This window comes from Oncorhynchus keta, chromosome 35, assembly GCF_023373465.1.
Source record: "Oncorhynchus keta strain PuntledgeMale-10-30-2019 chromosome 35, Oket_V2, whole genome shotgun sequence".
Taxonomy (NCBI): domain Eukaryota; kingdom Metazoa; phylum Chordata; class Actinopteri; order Salmoniformes; family Salmonidae; genus Oncorhynchus; species Oncorhynchus keta.
Genome location: NC_068455.1, coordinates 45,617,426 through 45,633,609, shown reverse-complemented (window position 1 = coordinate 45,633,609; position 16,184 = coordinate 45,617,426). Strand labels below are relative to the sequence as shown.

General features: G+C 41.2%; 1 protein-coding gene across 1 annotated transcript in view; it reads left to right on the top strand.

The window, feature by feature from the left end:
- The first annotated feature begins 672 nt into the window (after positions 1–672).
- LOC118369131 (MAM domain-containing glycosylphosphatidylinositol anchor protein 1) overlaps positions 673–16,184 on the top strand; it is a 377,353-nt gene continuing 361,841 nt past the window's right edge. The window contains exon 1 of the mRNA XM_052497083.1: positions 673–1,598. The gene's annotated coding sequence lies outside the window, so the exon portion shown is untranslated. The remainder of the gene's footprint in view (positions 1,599–16,184) is intronic.

Genomic DNA, 16,184 nt, shown 5'->3' with positions numbered 1-16,184 from the left:
AGGGCATAGTACAAAGTGTTGTACTAGATCTTCAGTTTCTTGGCAATTTCTCGCATGGAATAGCATTTGATTTCTCAGAACAAGAAGACTGATGAGTTTCAAGGGAGAAAGTTCTTTGTTTCTGGCCATTTTGAGTCTGTAATCGAACCCACAAATGCTGTTGCTCCAGATATTCAACTTGTCTAAAGAAGGCCAGTTTCATTGCTTCTTTAACCAGAACAACAGTTTTTAGCTGTGCTAACATAATTGCAAAAGAGTTTTCAAATTATCAATTAGCCTTTTCAAATGATAAACTTCGATTAGCTAACACAACGTGCCATTGGAACACAGGAGTGATGGTTGCTGATAACGGGCCTCTGTACGCCTTAGTAGATATTACATTAAAAATCAGCCGTTTCCAGCTACAATAGTCATTTGCAACATTAACATTACACTGTATTTCTGATCAATTTGATGTCATTTTAATGGACAAAAAATATTTGTATTTTTTTCCAAAAACGAGGACATTTCTAAGTGACCCCCAACTCTATCAATGGGGGAGAGGTCACACTTTAAATAAAAGTGGCTAAAATACGTCGCCTTGTGGTAGCTTTGAGTAGGACTCTAAAAAGTCGATGAGCACGCTGAGAGAAACTGACAGAGGTAGAAATGAAAGGGAGAGGGAGGGAGAGCTTGAGATAGAGGGATCGAAAAGAGAGAGATTTTTCTTTTCCCTATCTCTTTCTGATCTAATTGGCCCATCGGGAGCAGGGGCAAGTGTTCAGTAGGCAGGACCCGTTTGCAGCTGCACTGTCTATAATTGGCAATCCTCCACGAGTGAAACCACAGTCACGAAATTCGACCAAAACCACCCCAAAACAAATCAACCCCCTCAGAGCTCAAATCAAACCCCATCATGTTATATGGAGCAGGAGACGCGAACTTGGAGTTGAACTGATGTCCGACAGAGAGAGAAGCAGGAGCTACATGAGCCTTTCATTGACAACCTGTTCAGTGAGACGAGCGTATCTATCTATCTAAGCCGTGCGTTTTTTGGCCACGGTGTCCGTCACGTCGTTCTCAGTTTGTGCACATATTTCTACTGGCAAACAGTAGGATACTTAGAGACGCGAGAGGTGTAGTGTATGGAGAGTGGGGACTTATTTTGACACCTAATACAGTTTCACATGTTCGAAGATTCCAACAACCTACGTGGGACTGAGAACCGTGTAAAGCAATAAGAGGCGTTACAGAAAAGGCACAGATTCAACTCCGACGGTTGAGAAACAGAGTGATTTTGGACTGCATGTGCTTATGAGGACTGCTTTGTGCCCTGAAGAATCCCCAACAAATGTTCCAACGCGTTAAAAGTTACCCGGTGGATTTTGATCACAGTTCTACTTTCTTTTGAGAACTGGTTAATTCGATATTTGAACTAAGAAGGCTACGAAACTGGAATACCTAAGTGGGTATACTTAGATTTACAACGCATTTATGGTGAGACATTTTTAAGCGGTTTTATAACGGAATTGGGCTATCTATCGACTCTGAGCCGTGCAAGGGTTCGAAAAATCGGGATATAGAAGAGTTTTAAGAAGCTCTGCTACACTTGGAGTAAGGTAAATATAATTATCAAAAATGTCTGTCCGCGATCCAATTTTCTGAGATTGTTAACACTTTCTAATGCATGTTAGTGCAACACAAGAACCTTGACCTGACGCTCCGTCAAAAATAGTTTAGGTATAAACTGGCATAGTGTAGGCTAATAAAGATGATTCACACAGGAAGCTTTTCGGGGCTGTAATCTGGGGGATACTTTGAGGAGTCTCATGTAGAGTGTATTTTGATTGGTTTGGTAGTTTTTTTGGTTGCTGCATGGTTCCATGTGTGTTGTTTTGGTGTCTTCGCTGTTCTACAATGTCGAAAATGAGTGGGTGTGTCCAAGCTTTTGACTGGGGCTGTGTGTGTGTGTACAGGGGATTTTGTGTATTTTGAGAAAAAAAACAGGTACATGCTTCAGAATTGGTCAATAAATCTCAGCTTGACCACTTAGAGCTGTTGCATTCACACAAAAACACACCTTTTTTGTAATCTTCATTATTTATGCAACCAACTGAGAATTTATTTGTACAATTATATTGTTTACAAACAGTGGAGTAAAACAAGCTTATATTTTGGGTTGGACATTGCATCCTATTCATACTCTTTTGGTCAATGGCATCAACATAGTGGAAAACCAATGAACCAACCAATCATCCAACTCATGCAAAATCAATTAACAAATAAGTGAAAAACCAACATATCTTGGTCCACCTTAGTATGAAAAACAGTATAAATTCAGTATGTTTCTTCCACCTATCAAAATTGTGCATGGTATGTACACGGAGTGTATAAAATGTTATGGACACCTGCTCTTTCCATGATAGACTGACCATGGTCCTTCTGTAGCTCAGTTGGTAGAGCATGGTGCTTGTAACGCCAGGGTAGTGGGTTCGATTCCCGGGACCACCCATACGTAGAATGTATGCACACATGACTGTAAGTCGCTTTGGATAAAAGCGTCTGCTAAATGGCATATATATATATACCAGGTGAAAGCTATGATGCCTTATTGATGTCACTTGTTAAATCTACTTCAATCATTGTAGATAAAGGGAGGAGAAAGGTTAAAGATGGATTTTTAAGCCTTGCGACAATTGAGCCATGGATTGTGTATGTGTGCCATTTAGAGGGTGAATGGGGGGTGGTGCAACCCAATATTTGGAAGATATTCTTAATGTTTTGTACACTCAGTGTGTAAGTTCAGTATAACTTTTCAGTTAAAATCAGTGGCGTAAAGTACTTAAGTAAAACTACTTTAAAGTACTACTTAAGTCTTTTTTTGGGGTATCTGTACTTTACTATTTATATTTTTGCCAACTTTTACTTCACTACATTCCTGAAGAAAATGTTCTTTTTACTCCATACATTTTTCCTAAGACCGAAAAGTAGTAGTTACATTTGAATGCTTATTAGGACAAGAAAATAGTCAAATTCATGCACTTATCAAGAAAACATTCCCCATCATCTCTACTGCCTCTGATCTGGGGACTCACTAAACACACATGCTTAGTTTGTAAATTATGTCTGAGTGTTGGAGTATGTCCCTGGCTATGCGTAAATTAAAAAACAAGAAAATGGTGCCGTTTGGTTTGCTTAATATAAGGAATTTGAAACGATTTTTACCTTTGATACTTAAGTATATTTTAGAAAATACATTTCACTTTTAATACTTAAGTATATTTAAAACCAAATACTTTTAGATTTTCACTCAATTAGTATTTTACTGGGTGACTCACTTTTACTTGTCATTTTCTATTAAAAGGTTTCTTGCCTCCCAGGTGTTGCAGTGGTCTAGGGCACTGCAGCGCTAGCTGTGCCACCAGAGACTCTGGGTTCGCGCTCTGTCGCAGCTGGCTGTGACTGGGAGGTCCGTGGAGGGATGCACAATTGGCCTAGCGTTGTACATTCACACAAATTACAGTCACACAAATTACTTTCATAATAACAAAGAACAAATGTGTGTGCCTGAGGGGACAATATTTTTCATAAAGCCAAAAGGGGCGAGAAACACATGAATATAGGTGAACAATTTGCACTAATGTAAATGAACATACTGTAGATGATGAAACATATTCCCTTTTGCTTATAAGATGACCCGCTATGGTGACAAATATTGACCATCTAAAACATGTGACCTCACTGGCTGTAGAAGTGTTCTCCCTAACCAGTCTCTCAACAGCTCTCTGACAGAGCTCCATCCTCACTGGTTCCTCAGAGGATAGGACGGCTGGGTAGAGATGAAGGGACGGAAGCATGAATGGATCAATCATTCAACATGTCAGTCAAGTACAGAGAGCATTGATAAGTGTAAATGTACATCTCCGACCCATGGAGAGACCTATACAATACATTCGGAAAGTATTCAGACCCCTTGACTTTTTCCACATTTTGTTACGTTACAACCTTATAAAATTATTTTTTCCCTCATCAAATACCCCATAATGACAAAGCGAAAACAGGTTTAAAATTGTTTGCAAATGTATAGAAACCCCCCCCCCCCAAAAAAAAACATACCTTATTTACATATGTATTCAGACCCTTTTCTATGAGACTTGAAATTGAGCTCAGGTTCATCCTGTTTCCATTGAGCATCTTTGAGATGTTTCTACGACTTGATTGGAGTCCACCTGTCGTAAATTCAATTGATTGGACATGATTTGGAAAGGCACACACCTGTCTATACAAGGTCCCACAGTTGACAGCGCATGTCAATATTTTTCATAAAGCCAAAAGGGCCGAGAAATACATGAATGTAGATGAACAATTTGCACTAATGTAAATGAATGTAGATGTTGGAACATATTCCCTTTTGCTTACGAGATGAACCGCTATGGTGACAAATATTGTCGATCTATACCATGTTTTGTTCTATGAGATAATCTTTATTATATAATCATAAAAATCACATAAAGGGGAGGCAGGGTAGCCTAGTGGTTAGAGTGTTGGGCTAGTAACCGAAAGGTTGCAAGTTCAAATCCCTGAGCTGACAAGGTTCAAATCTCTCGTTAACCCACTGTTCCTAGGCTGTCATTGAAATTAAGAATTTGTTCTTAACTGACTTGCCTAGTTAAATAATGGTATAAAAAAATAAAGGCTTCATAATTCATAAAGGTTATGTTAAAGGTTAAGTTTAAGATTTCCTAAGCCTGTGTTAACCTCAGACCTTGTTTTCGGCATTTATCCCCATAGGAATGGCTGAACTAACCAGACGTAACTCATGTCCGTTTTTTAAGGACTAAAAGCTGCCGAGCTCTATACCATGCCTTCTTAACTGCCCGTGGGAAGATGAATTAAGTTGTAATGATTTGAATTAAATATAAAACTTCTGTCTCACAGACAACATTATACTAATAAATGTAGTATATAACAAAAGGTATTACAGAGTGTTAGGGGTTTTGATTATGCTATCTCTTACCTATCCAGCTCTGAGTCATCTCCTGATTTCTGGGCAACTGAAACACCCTTGCATAATACTGCCTGAGTGGGTACAGTCTGCCCTTTGACCTCTCGAGGAAGATCATGTGGCTCCGTTTCTATGTCAATCAGTGAGAGCAGCTCCTTGATCTCCTCCTCCTGAGGAAAAGAAAGACTGAACACACATGAGAAGGCAGTCATAGCCTACTGTAGGGGTGCCCCTCAATACCGTAATTTCCGGACTATAAGCCGCTACTTTATTCCCACGCTTTGAACCTCGCGGTTTATACAATGACGCGGCTAATTTATGGCTTTTTCCCGCTTTCACAAGATTCATGCCGCCACCGTCACATAATGTGACGTAAATCGAGCGTGCTCAAACTTCCCATCATTCTGATTACGGTAGTAATTTTGTCACCCTCATCATGACAAAGACACGGAGAAATGCATATGATGCAGCTTTCAAGTTGAAGGCGATCGATCTGGCTGTTGGAAAAGGAAATAGAGCTGCTGCACGGGAGCTTGGCCTTAATGAGTCGATGATAAGACGTTGGAAAGCAGCGTGAGGAACTGCCTCAGTGCAAAAAGACAACAAAAGCTTTCAGAGGGAAGTATTTGCAGCCACTCGACATCAGTGTAAATCGTGCATTTAAGGTGGCGCTCCTTGTTCAGTGGGAGGCTTGGATGACAAGCGGGGAGAAATCCTTCACTAAAACTGGCCGCATGCGAAGAGCAACTTATGGTCAAGTCTGCCAGTGGGTCCTGACAGCGTGGAGCATTGTTTTTTGTTACAAGCCGTGTTTCATTTAAAGGCTGTGTAAAGTTAATTTTTTTCAATGTACCGGTAGGCACCTGTGGCTTATAGACATGTGCGGCTTATTTATGTACAAAATACCTGGACACACACGCATGCACAGTCACACACACAATCAACAACATTGTCATAAATACACATATCATCACAACACTAAAGACTTCGGTGTACACTCACCTGTACAAGTTCATTCCCAAACACAATTCTTGGAATGAAGTTGAATGAATGACTGACTGCCCAGTTCAACGTCTCACCTCATACTTGTATTGGAGCAGCAGTAGTTTATGGGTGATGACAAACACAGGCTTTTTGTTCTTTAACACCAGGTTCCCCATGATCCTGGACCTCTGTCAGGCCTAGAGGAAAAATAACACTTACATTACGAGAGAAAGAGATGCAGACAGTTTGACACCTTTTTATAACCTCTAGCTATCTCCCCTTCCCTTACCCTTTGACAGCCTGCACCAGCCCAGGGAATACGCTCTCCAGCAGCTTCCAGCACACCCTCTCTGCCACACCTCTTGCAGGAGGAGAGGCAAGGGGCCAGCACATCAAACACTAACCCTGCAGAAAGAGACACACTATTATGTAACTCTTCTGATGAATGGAAAAGTGTTGCAGTTCACAATCATCAATGCAGGAGGAACACGTTTGATGCAGCCTTGATTACTAATGTATCCCTGAACACAAGCCTTCCTCAGTCCATGTGCCACAAAAGTCAGCGAGCATTCTTTTCCATCTGGTAACAACAATGTATTAACAGTGAGTGACACAATAACATACAGTTTATTTGGAAAGTATTCAGACCCCTTAACTTTTTCCACATTTTGTTACATTACAGCTTTAATAAAAAATGGCTTAAATCATTTCCCCCCCCTCATCAATCTACACACAATAACGCATAATGACAAAGCAAAAACGTGTTTCTAACATCACAAACTGAAATATTATATTTACATAAGTATTCAGACCCTTTACTCAGTACTATGTTGACGCACCTTTGGCAGCAAATACAGCCTTGAGTGTTCTTGGGTATGACGCTACAAGCTTGGCACACTTGTATTTGGGGCTCTTCTCCCATTCTTCTCTGCAGATCCTCTCAAGCTCTGTCAGGTTGGATGGGGAGAGCTGCTGCACAGCTATTTCCAGGTTTCATGTTTGGTCTCTGGCTGGGCCACTCAAGGACCTTCGGAGACGTGTCCCAAAGCCACTCCTGTATTGTCTTGGCTGTGTGCTTAAGGTCATTGTCCTGTTTGAAGGTGAACCTTCGTCCCAGTCTGATGTCCTGAGTGCTCTGGAGCAGGTTTTTATCAAGGACCTCTTTGTACTTTGCTCCGTTCATCTTAATGTTGTTTAAAAAAAAATCTTTTTTTTTTTTTTGTCAGAAATGTTTTCTTGAATATGTGCACTTTCATGTGCTTTAATAACTAACTTTTATGGCATCTGTAAATACGAATGCATTTGATCTTGAATTTACCCATCCCGTATCCGGGATCGTGAATACAGCCTCAGGATCATTACCATAACGCAACGTTAACGATTTCTAAAAATCGCAAATGAAATGAAATAAATATGCCTGCTCTCAAGCTTAGCCTTTTCTTAACAACACTGTCATCTCAGATTTTAAAAATATGCTTTTGAACCATAGAAAATCAAGCATTTGTGTAAGAGTTTTGATAGCTATTGTAGCATTTAGCGTAGCATTTAGCATGCAACATTTTCACAAAAACCAGAACCAATCAAATAAAATAATTTACCTTTGAAGAATTTGAATGTTTTCAATGAGGAGACTCTCAGTTACATAGCAAATGTCCAGTTTTTCCTGAAAGATTCTTTGTGTAGGAGAAATCGCTCCGTTTTGTACATCACATTTGGCTACCGAACCGAAAATTCAGTCACCAAAACGTCGAACTTTTTTCCAAATGAACTCCATAATATCGACCGAAACATGGCAAACGTTGTTTAGAATCAACCCTCAAGGTGTTTTTTCACATATCTCTTCATTGATATGCCGTTTGTGGAAGCCTGCTTTCGTCTCAGAATCCCATGGAAAAATACCAGCAGCTGAGTTTTGCGCACCAATTTCCACGCAGGACACCAGGCGGACACTTGGCAAATGTAGTCTCTTATGGTCAATCTTCCAATGATATGCCTACAAATACGTCACAATGCTGCAGACACCTTGGGGAAACGATAGATAGGGCAGGCTCATTCCTGTCGCATATAAGGAGACAATGAAAAACAGAGCCTCAAAAATCCTGCTCATTTCCTGGTTGCAGTTTCATCTTGGTTTTGCCTGAAGCTTCTGTTCTGGGGCACTCACAGACAATATCTTTGCAGTTCTGGAAACGTCAGAGTGTTTTCTTTCCAAAGCTATCAATTCCATGCATAGTCGAGCATCTTTTTGTGACAAAATATTGCGCTTAAAACGGGCACGTCTTTTTATCCAAAAATGAAATAGTGCCCACCTAGCTTCAACTGGTTAGGAGCCTAGTTGGTTAAGCCACAGAAAAATCCGGCATCCTTTCCGTCTAGCCATGATTGACTGAGAGAATGAATGGGCTGGACATTGCCGAGAGATGAGTTTCAACACCGGTTGAATATGGCAGGTGTCAATAAACGTCGGCAAAAAAGCTCATTACAGTAAATTGTTGTCAGGAGCACAGTTACAGTCACCAACACTCTGGATAACATGAAAACAGCCTAACCAACTCTGCTAGGGCGAGTAAAATGGTCAGAATTTGGATGGGAGCTAAAGGTGTGGATGTTTCTTATGATATTGCACTCGGTCAGTGTGAACCAGAGTGATTTGACACAACAACGGGACAAGCAAGCTCTAAATACAAAACGGAAACAACACAGGAATTCTTATTTAATTAAATGGGTTGCAGGCTGCCGTGAAGCTTTAATCCATGTAACATTAACGTGTACGGGTAAGAGTCTAGTTACTGTTTGATATTGTACGTTTCTAATTTAGTCAGAAAGTTGTTTTCATTGGAAGTTAAAGCTAAATTTCTAAACAAAATACCCCAAATTAAAGCTTGCTGTTAGATGGCTGGCTTGCTAACTAACATTCATTTACGTTTGTGAACTGTGTGTAACGTTAGTGATGTTCTCAGATTTCCATTTCGCATGGATAGTTATAGCCTACTGTTAGCTAGATAACATTGAACTTACTATGTTTGGTTAACTTTAGCTAGCTATGACAGTTGGTTTGCATTGCTAACCTAGTACTCTATGGTTAATTGTTTAGCTGGCTAGCTAGCTAGATGTCTCAACAAAACACCCAAAATCAAAGCTTGCTGTTAGCTAGCTAGCTGACGTTAGATGAACTATGTGTAGTGATATCTCAGAATGCCATTTTGCATCTATTGTATAGTAATGCAAAAATATTTGTACATGGAATTTCTCTTTCAGCATCAATAGGACACACCTGACAATCCTCCACCAGTCATACAAAGAGAATGGTCTAATGCCCAACCAAGCACAGGTTACACCTGAAGCATGAGGACTTGTAGCGAGTGGTGAACTTCATCAACAACTACGCAGAGGATAATGCACTAGTATTACCTGGACGCCACTCAGGACACAAACACTTTGGTGGAAAACTGCTACCATCTCATATGACAAAAGCAGCAGTGTGGCGTCTCTACAAGGAATCGATGACAACTCTTTGTATGTAAAGCATAAACATGTTTTGATTATTTAATTGACCTCCAACATGATTGGCACTACTTTTATTGATCTCACTTTATTTCTGTATTTTCCAGAAGCTGTTAAGTCAGCCAAGCTGAAGAAGCAAGAGCAGCATCTCCAGCTTGTTCAGTGAGCAGTCTGTCTACCAGAAGATGGCTGCTGACTGCAAGACCACCTGTCAAGACCTGCAGTTGTCTCTGGGGGCCCCTACTGAATCAGCAAGCAAAGACATCAGGATGCATTACAGCTTTGATTTTGCTCAACAAGTAAGCAACATTTCCTATTTTATATACTGATTAAGGACATAGATATATAGATGGATGGATAGATATGCACTCATAAAAACAAATCAAAAAACATGTATGTATGTGGGACGCAGGCAAATACATTTCACTGAGCTGTGTAAAGACAGACTGACAGGAGTGAGACAATGAATTGTAATTTATCTTACTGGTCTTTTGTTGTTTGCATGTGCGCTAGCCTTCTGAACCTATGCAGCCAGGCCCCATCTACTTATTAACTCCTCGCAAGTGTGTCTTGTTTGGTGTCTGCTGTGAAGGAATACCACAAGTCAACACGCCATCCAGCAAAGGCAGCAGCGCAGTCATCAACTACATGCACCATTTCTTCACCAATTACGGAGTTGGGGAAACAAGTCTGGACCGGAATTGTGATAACTGCAGTGGACAAAACAAGAACATGGTTTGTGCTCTGGTATTGTGCCTGGTGAACCATGCACAAGCTCCACCACAGTTTGGACCTTCACTGCCTGATCACAGGCCACACCAAGTTTCCCCCGACTGGTGCTTGGACCTCCTCAAGACCAGAGTGAACACTTTGTCTGAGATTGCTGGTGTTGTGAAGGACGGCACTGTGACAGGGGTCAACATCCCACCTCTGGTTGGATTGAAGGATGATACGGTGCTGGTGGAAAGCTATGGCTGGCAACAACACCTGACTCTGTTTCACAGATCAAGCAGTACCAGCACTTCAGGTGAAAATAATTTTCATTGCAATGTATGAGGTTATTCTTCTTATATAAACTTGGGAGGTGAATTGATGTTGTGCAAGGTTGTAATGTCTTCAGATGTTGTTGTTGTTTCCTGTTTTCCAGCTTCGATGCTCTGGAGACTGGTGTTGTCACAATGCTGACACCCTTCCTCCCATAGATGGTCTGCCCGTATATGCACCACCTGAACTGGACACAACCTGGCAAACGTATCTTTTTGAGAAGATTGGGGAGTTTTGCGAATAAGGCTATGGACATCATATGCCCTGCACCGGAGTCAGAGGCAGGACAAACAGGCTCTCCGAATATAGATTCCCGTGTTCATGCGTAGTTTGGACGGACCAGTCAGCAATCTGCAGTGCCTCTATTGATGACTCTCTCCTAACACGCACGCCATATGTTGCTGCTACTATTTTATTTTATTCTGCTTCCACTTTACCCCTGATTGTATGCATATAACTACTCATCTATCACTGATATTGCTCTTGTGCATACTGTATATTATTTTATTGATATTGACACTATCCATTTCTGAAAATCCAAGTAACCATTTGACTGTACCGTTTACATCTTCTGTAGAGACCCATCCACTTAGCAAGACTTAGCAAAATATTGATATCTAAAATTAATTTTGACGTGTGGTCGTAACATGATTTTGTAACATACCACAATGTCATATGACCGTATCAAGTGTTCACCACATAAATATATGGTGCATGCATCTGTATATGTACTGTACATGTGCACCTCACTCAGGTTGCATGGCCTTACCTATGTATGGAATACTATATGATAAGTGTGTGTGTGTGTGTGTGTGTGTAACAGTATATAAAGTATGCTAATGAATGGATGTGAAGGCATTTTTGGGGGATATCTGTACATTACTTTACTATTTATATTTTTGTCAACTTTTACTTCACTACATTCCAAAAGTAAATTAACATTTTACTCCATACATTTTCCTTGACACCCAAAGGTACTTGTTACATTATGATGGGAAAATTGTCTAATTCAAACACTTATGAAGAGAACATCTCTGCTGCATTTGATCTGGCAGACTCACTAAACACAAATGCTTTGTTTGTAAATTATGTCTGAGTGTTGTAGTGTTCCCCTGGCTTTTTGTTAATAAAGAAATATGTCTGGTTTAATAAGGAATTTGGAATTTTTTTCCTTATTGTAGGCTATTTTTACCACTTTTAGTCTTAATCTTTACTACACTACTCACTGTTTAGCACATGACCTTAAACCTCTTGAAGCTAGGGGGCACTATTTTTATTTTGGGAAAAATAACATTCCCAAAGTAAACGGCCTATTTCTCAGGACCAGATGCTAGAATATGCATATAATTGACAGATTAGGATAGAAAACACTAATGTTTCCAAAACTGTCAAAATATTGTCTGTGAGTATAACAGAACTGATATTGCAGGCGAAACCCTGAGGAAAATCAAACCAGGAAGTGGCTTCTATTTTGAAAACTTCATGTTCCATAGCCTGCCGTTGCTCCATTTAAAGGGATATCAACCAGATTCCTTTTCCTATCGCTTCCGCAAGTTGTCAACAGTCTTTAGACATAGTTTCAGGCTTTTATTTTGAAAAATGAGCGAGAAAGATAACATTACGTCATTGTATGGCCGGGTATGTTATCGATTATGTATTTTAAAAACAACCTGAGGATTGATTATAAAAAAAGTTTGACATGTTTCTGTGGACATTATGGATACTATTTGGAATTTGTCTGCGTTGTCGTGACCGCTCTTTCCTGTGGATTTCTGAAAATAATGCGCCAAACAAATGGAGGTATTTTGGATATAAAAATTATCTTTATGGAACAAAATGAACAGTTATTGTGTAACTGGGAGTCTCGTGAGTGAAAACATACGAAGATCATTCAAAGGTAAACGATTCATTTGATTGCTTTTATGATTTTCGTGACCAAGCTACTTGATGCTAGGTGTTCATAATGTTTTGTCGAACGATCTCTACATTTACACAAACGCCTGGATTGCTTTCGCTGTAAAGCATATTTTCAAAATCTGACACGACAGGTGGATTAACAAAAGGCTAAACTGTGATTTGCTACTTGTGATTTCATGAATATAAATATTTTTAGTAATATTATTTGATTGTGGCGCTATGCAATTCAGCGGTTGTTGATGACAATTATCCAGCTAAAGGGATGGGTAGCGTCAAGAAGTTAAAGAGATAGGTGGAGCTGGCTTAAGAGGTTGTGAACAATGCTGAATGGGTGTAGACAAAGGAGAGCTCTCCAGTAGGTACCAAAGCATTCAAAGGCGCTTTTCGCAAAAGTAAGTTTATCAACATTCAAAGCATAGTTACTTTCCCATTGTTCCTCAAGAATGCAGTGTATGATATACAATTTTGTAGCTCTGAGTCTCTACTTTTATCCAATGTAAACCCAATTTCAAATTTTGCTACATAATACCGAATCCAGGTGGTGAGTCACATATTAGCGGATAATGTTTGGTACTGTTTGTGTGTGTGTGATTTCTCAAAGTACAGAATAAAGAAGAATCATTAGTAATTAGAATACAATATCAGGATATAGCAATAACATGATTTGATAAAGAAACGTAACAACACTGCTGAAAAAATAAGAAATTGCATTTACAAAATCACAAATATGAGTTATAATGGTAAGAAACTAGTTGAACTGTTGAACTTCACAAAGGGGCAGGGCAGAACAGAGCTGTGCTGAACCGGCCAAATTAAAATAAACCATGGTCATAAGGCCAGGGTAAATTCAAAAGACTAAAGCTAATACTTCTCTGACTTAATTAGCATTGTTTTACAGAGCTAATAGAATAATGTAGCTAGCTACATAAGCACGACTGAGTACAACACCATGAAGGTTATGAAATCAATAACGGTACTCTGCGTGTCCCTGTATATAAGGAATACACAAAAATGTATTATGCTCCATACATACAGTGAGCTACAGTCGAAATGACATACAGAAACTATTATAACGTAATAAGGCACTTACTTTGATAAAAATGCCCACATGTCCAAAGTTATTATCATGTAGTAATAAAAAACAACAATTAAGGCACCAGCCGGAAAATGAAAAACTTTGTGTAGGCCCTGTTCTGACTGGAGATGCGGAAATAATGGGGAAGTGCTTGGGGAAGTTTGTCCTGCACAGTAATGCCTAAAAACTAAATTGTCCGCAAAAGTGAAATGGCCTACTTTTATGTGAATAAATAAGGCGGAACACACCTCAATTCAAACTGTTGTTAGAAAAAATAACTTGTTAGAAAATAATTTGAAATTGACAAGTTGAAACAGCCACAATTGCATACCATTCAGCATTGTTCACGCCCTCTTAAACCAGCCCCATCCATCTATTTAATGATTCACATGTGAGGTCATGTGCTAAACAGTGAGTAGTGGAAAAGTGGTAAAAGTAATAGCCTACAAAAAGGAAACATTTCAGGTAAACAAAGTGTCCAGATAAAAATATTTTATAAATATTAGATGACATAGTAGCAATATCAAAAATAGATAGTGTTAATATAAAAAAAGAACAATTGTCAATGCCAGTAGAGAAAGAAAAAAGTAATATACAGCATGCACAATAACAATATCAATAACCATATCAGTGATACTGGTGATAGATCTGGTGATTGCATACAATAAGGGGTAAAGTGGCTGTGCAGCAGGATAAAAAATAAATAGTAACAGCAACATGAATAGAGGCACTGCAGATAGTGTTGATGGCTGGTAACTCACCCCCAGTGATGAACTGGTCTGCCTGAACCACGCATGAACAAGATAATCTATATTCCGAGAACATGTTTCTGTCTTGCCCTTGACTTTGGTGCAGGGCATGTGATGTCCATGGCCTCTTACATTTACATTTAAGTCATTTAGCAGACACTCTTATCCAGAGCGACTTACAAATTGGTGCATTCACCTTATGACATCCAGTGGAACAGCCACTTTACAATAGTGCATCTAAATCTTTTAGGGGGGTGAGAGGGATTACTTATCCTATCCTAGGTATTCCTTAAAGAGGTGGGGTTTCAGGTGTCTCCGGAAGGTGGTGATTGACTCCGCTGTCCTGGCGTCGTGAGGGAGTTTGTTCCACCATTGGGGGCCAGAGCAGCGAACAGTTTTGACTGGGCTGAGCGGGAACTGTACTTCCTCAGTGGTAGGGAGGCGAGCAGGCCAGAGGTGGATGAACGCAGTGCCCTTGTTTGGGTGTAGGGCCTGATCAGAGCCTGGAGGTACTGAGGTGCCGTTCCCCTCACAGCTCCGTAGGCAAGCACCATGGTCTTGTAGCGGATGCGAGCTTCAACTGGAAGCCAGTGGAGAGAGCGGAGGAGCGGGGTGACGTGAGAGAACTTGGGAAGGTTGAACACCAGACGGGCTGCGGCGTTCTGGATGAGTTGTAGGGGTTTAATGGCACAGGCAGGAGCCCAGCCAACAGCGAGTTGCAGTAATCCAGACGGGAGATGACAAGTGCCTGGATTAGGACCTGCGCCGCTTCCTGTGTGAGGCAGGGTCGTACTCTGCGGATGTTGTAGAGCATGAACCTACAGGAACGGGCCACCGCCTTGATGTTAGTTGAGAACGACAGGGTGTTGTCCAGGATCACGCCAAGGTTCTTAGCGCTCTGGGAGGAGGACACAATGGAGTTGTCAACCGTGATGGCGAGATCATGGAACGGGCAGTCCTTCCCCGGGAGGAAGAGCAGCTTCGTCTTGCCGAGGTTCAGCTTGAGGTGGTGATCCGTCATCCACACTGATATGTCTGCCAGACATGCAGAGATGCGATTCGCCACCTGGTCATCAGAAGGGGGAAAGGAGAAGATTAATTGTGTGTCGTCTGCATAGCAATGATAGGAGAGACCATGTGAGGTTATGACAGAGCCAAGTGACTTGGTGTATAGCGAGAATAGGAGAGGGCCTAGAACAGAGCCCTGGGGGACACCAGTGGTGAGAGCGCTTGGTGAGGAGACAGATTCTCGCCACGCCACCTGGTAGGAGCGACCTGTCAGGTAGGACGCAATCCAAGCGTGGGCCGCGCCGGAGATGCCCAACTCGGAGAGGGTGGAGAGGTGGATCTGATGGTTCACAGTATCGAAGGCAGCCGATAGGTCTAGAAGGATGAGAGCAGAGGAGAGAGAGTTAGCTTTAGCAGTGCGGAGCGCCTCCGTGATACAGAGAAGAGCAGTCTCAGTTGAATGACTAGTCTTGAAACCTGACTGATTTGGATCAAGAAGGTCATTCTGAGAGAGATAGCGGGAGAGCTGGCCAAGGACGGCACGTTCAAGAGTTTTGGAGAGAAAAGAAAGAAGGGATACTGGTCTGTAGTTGTTGACATCGGAGGGATCGAGTGTAGGTTTTTTCAGAAGGGGTGCAACTCTCGCTCTCTTGAAGACGGAAGGGACGTAGCCAGCGGTCAGGGATGAGTTGATGAGCGAGGTGAGGTAAGGGAGAAGGTCTCCGGAAATGGTCTGGAGAAGAGAGGAGGGGATAGGGTCAAGCGGGCAGGTTGTTGGGCGGCCGGCCGTCACAAGACGCGAGATTTCATCTGGAGAGAGAGGGGAGAAAGAGGTCAGAGCACAGGGTAGGGCAGTGTGAGCAGAACCAGCGGTGTCGTTTGACTTAGCAAACGAGGATCGGATGTCGTCGACCTTCTT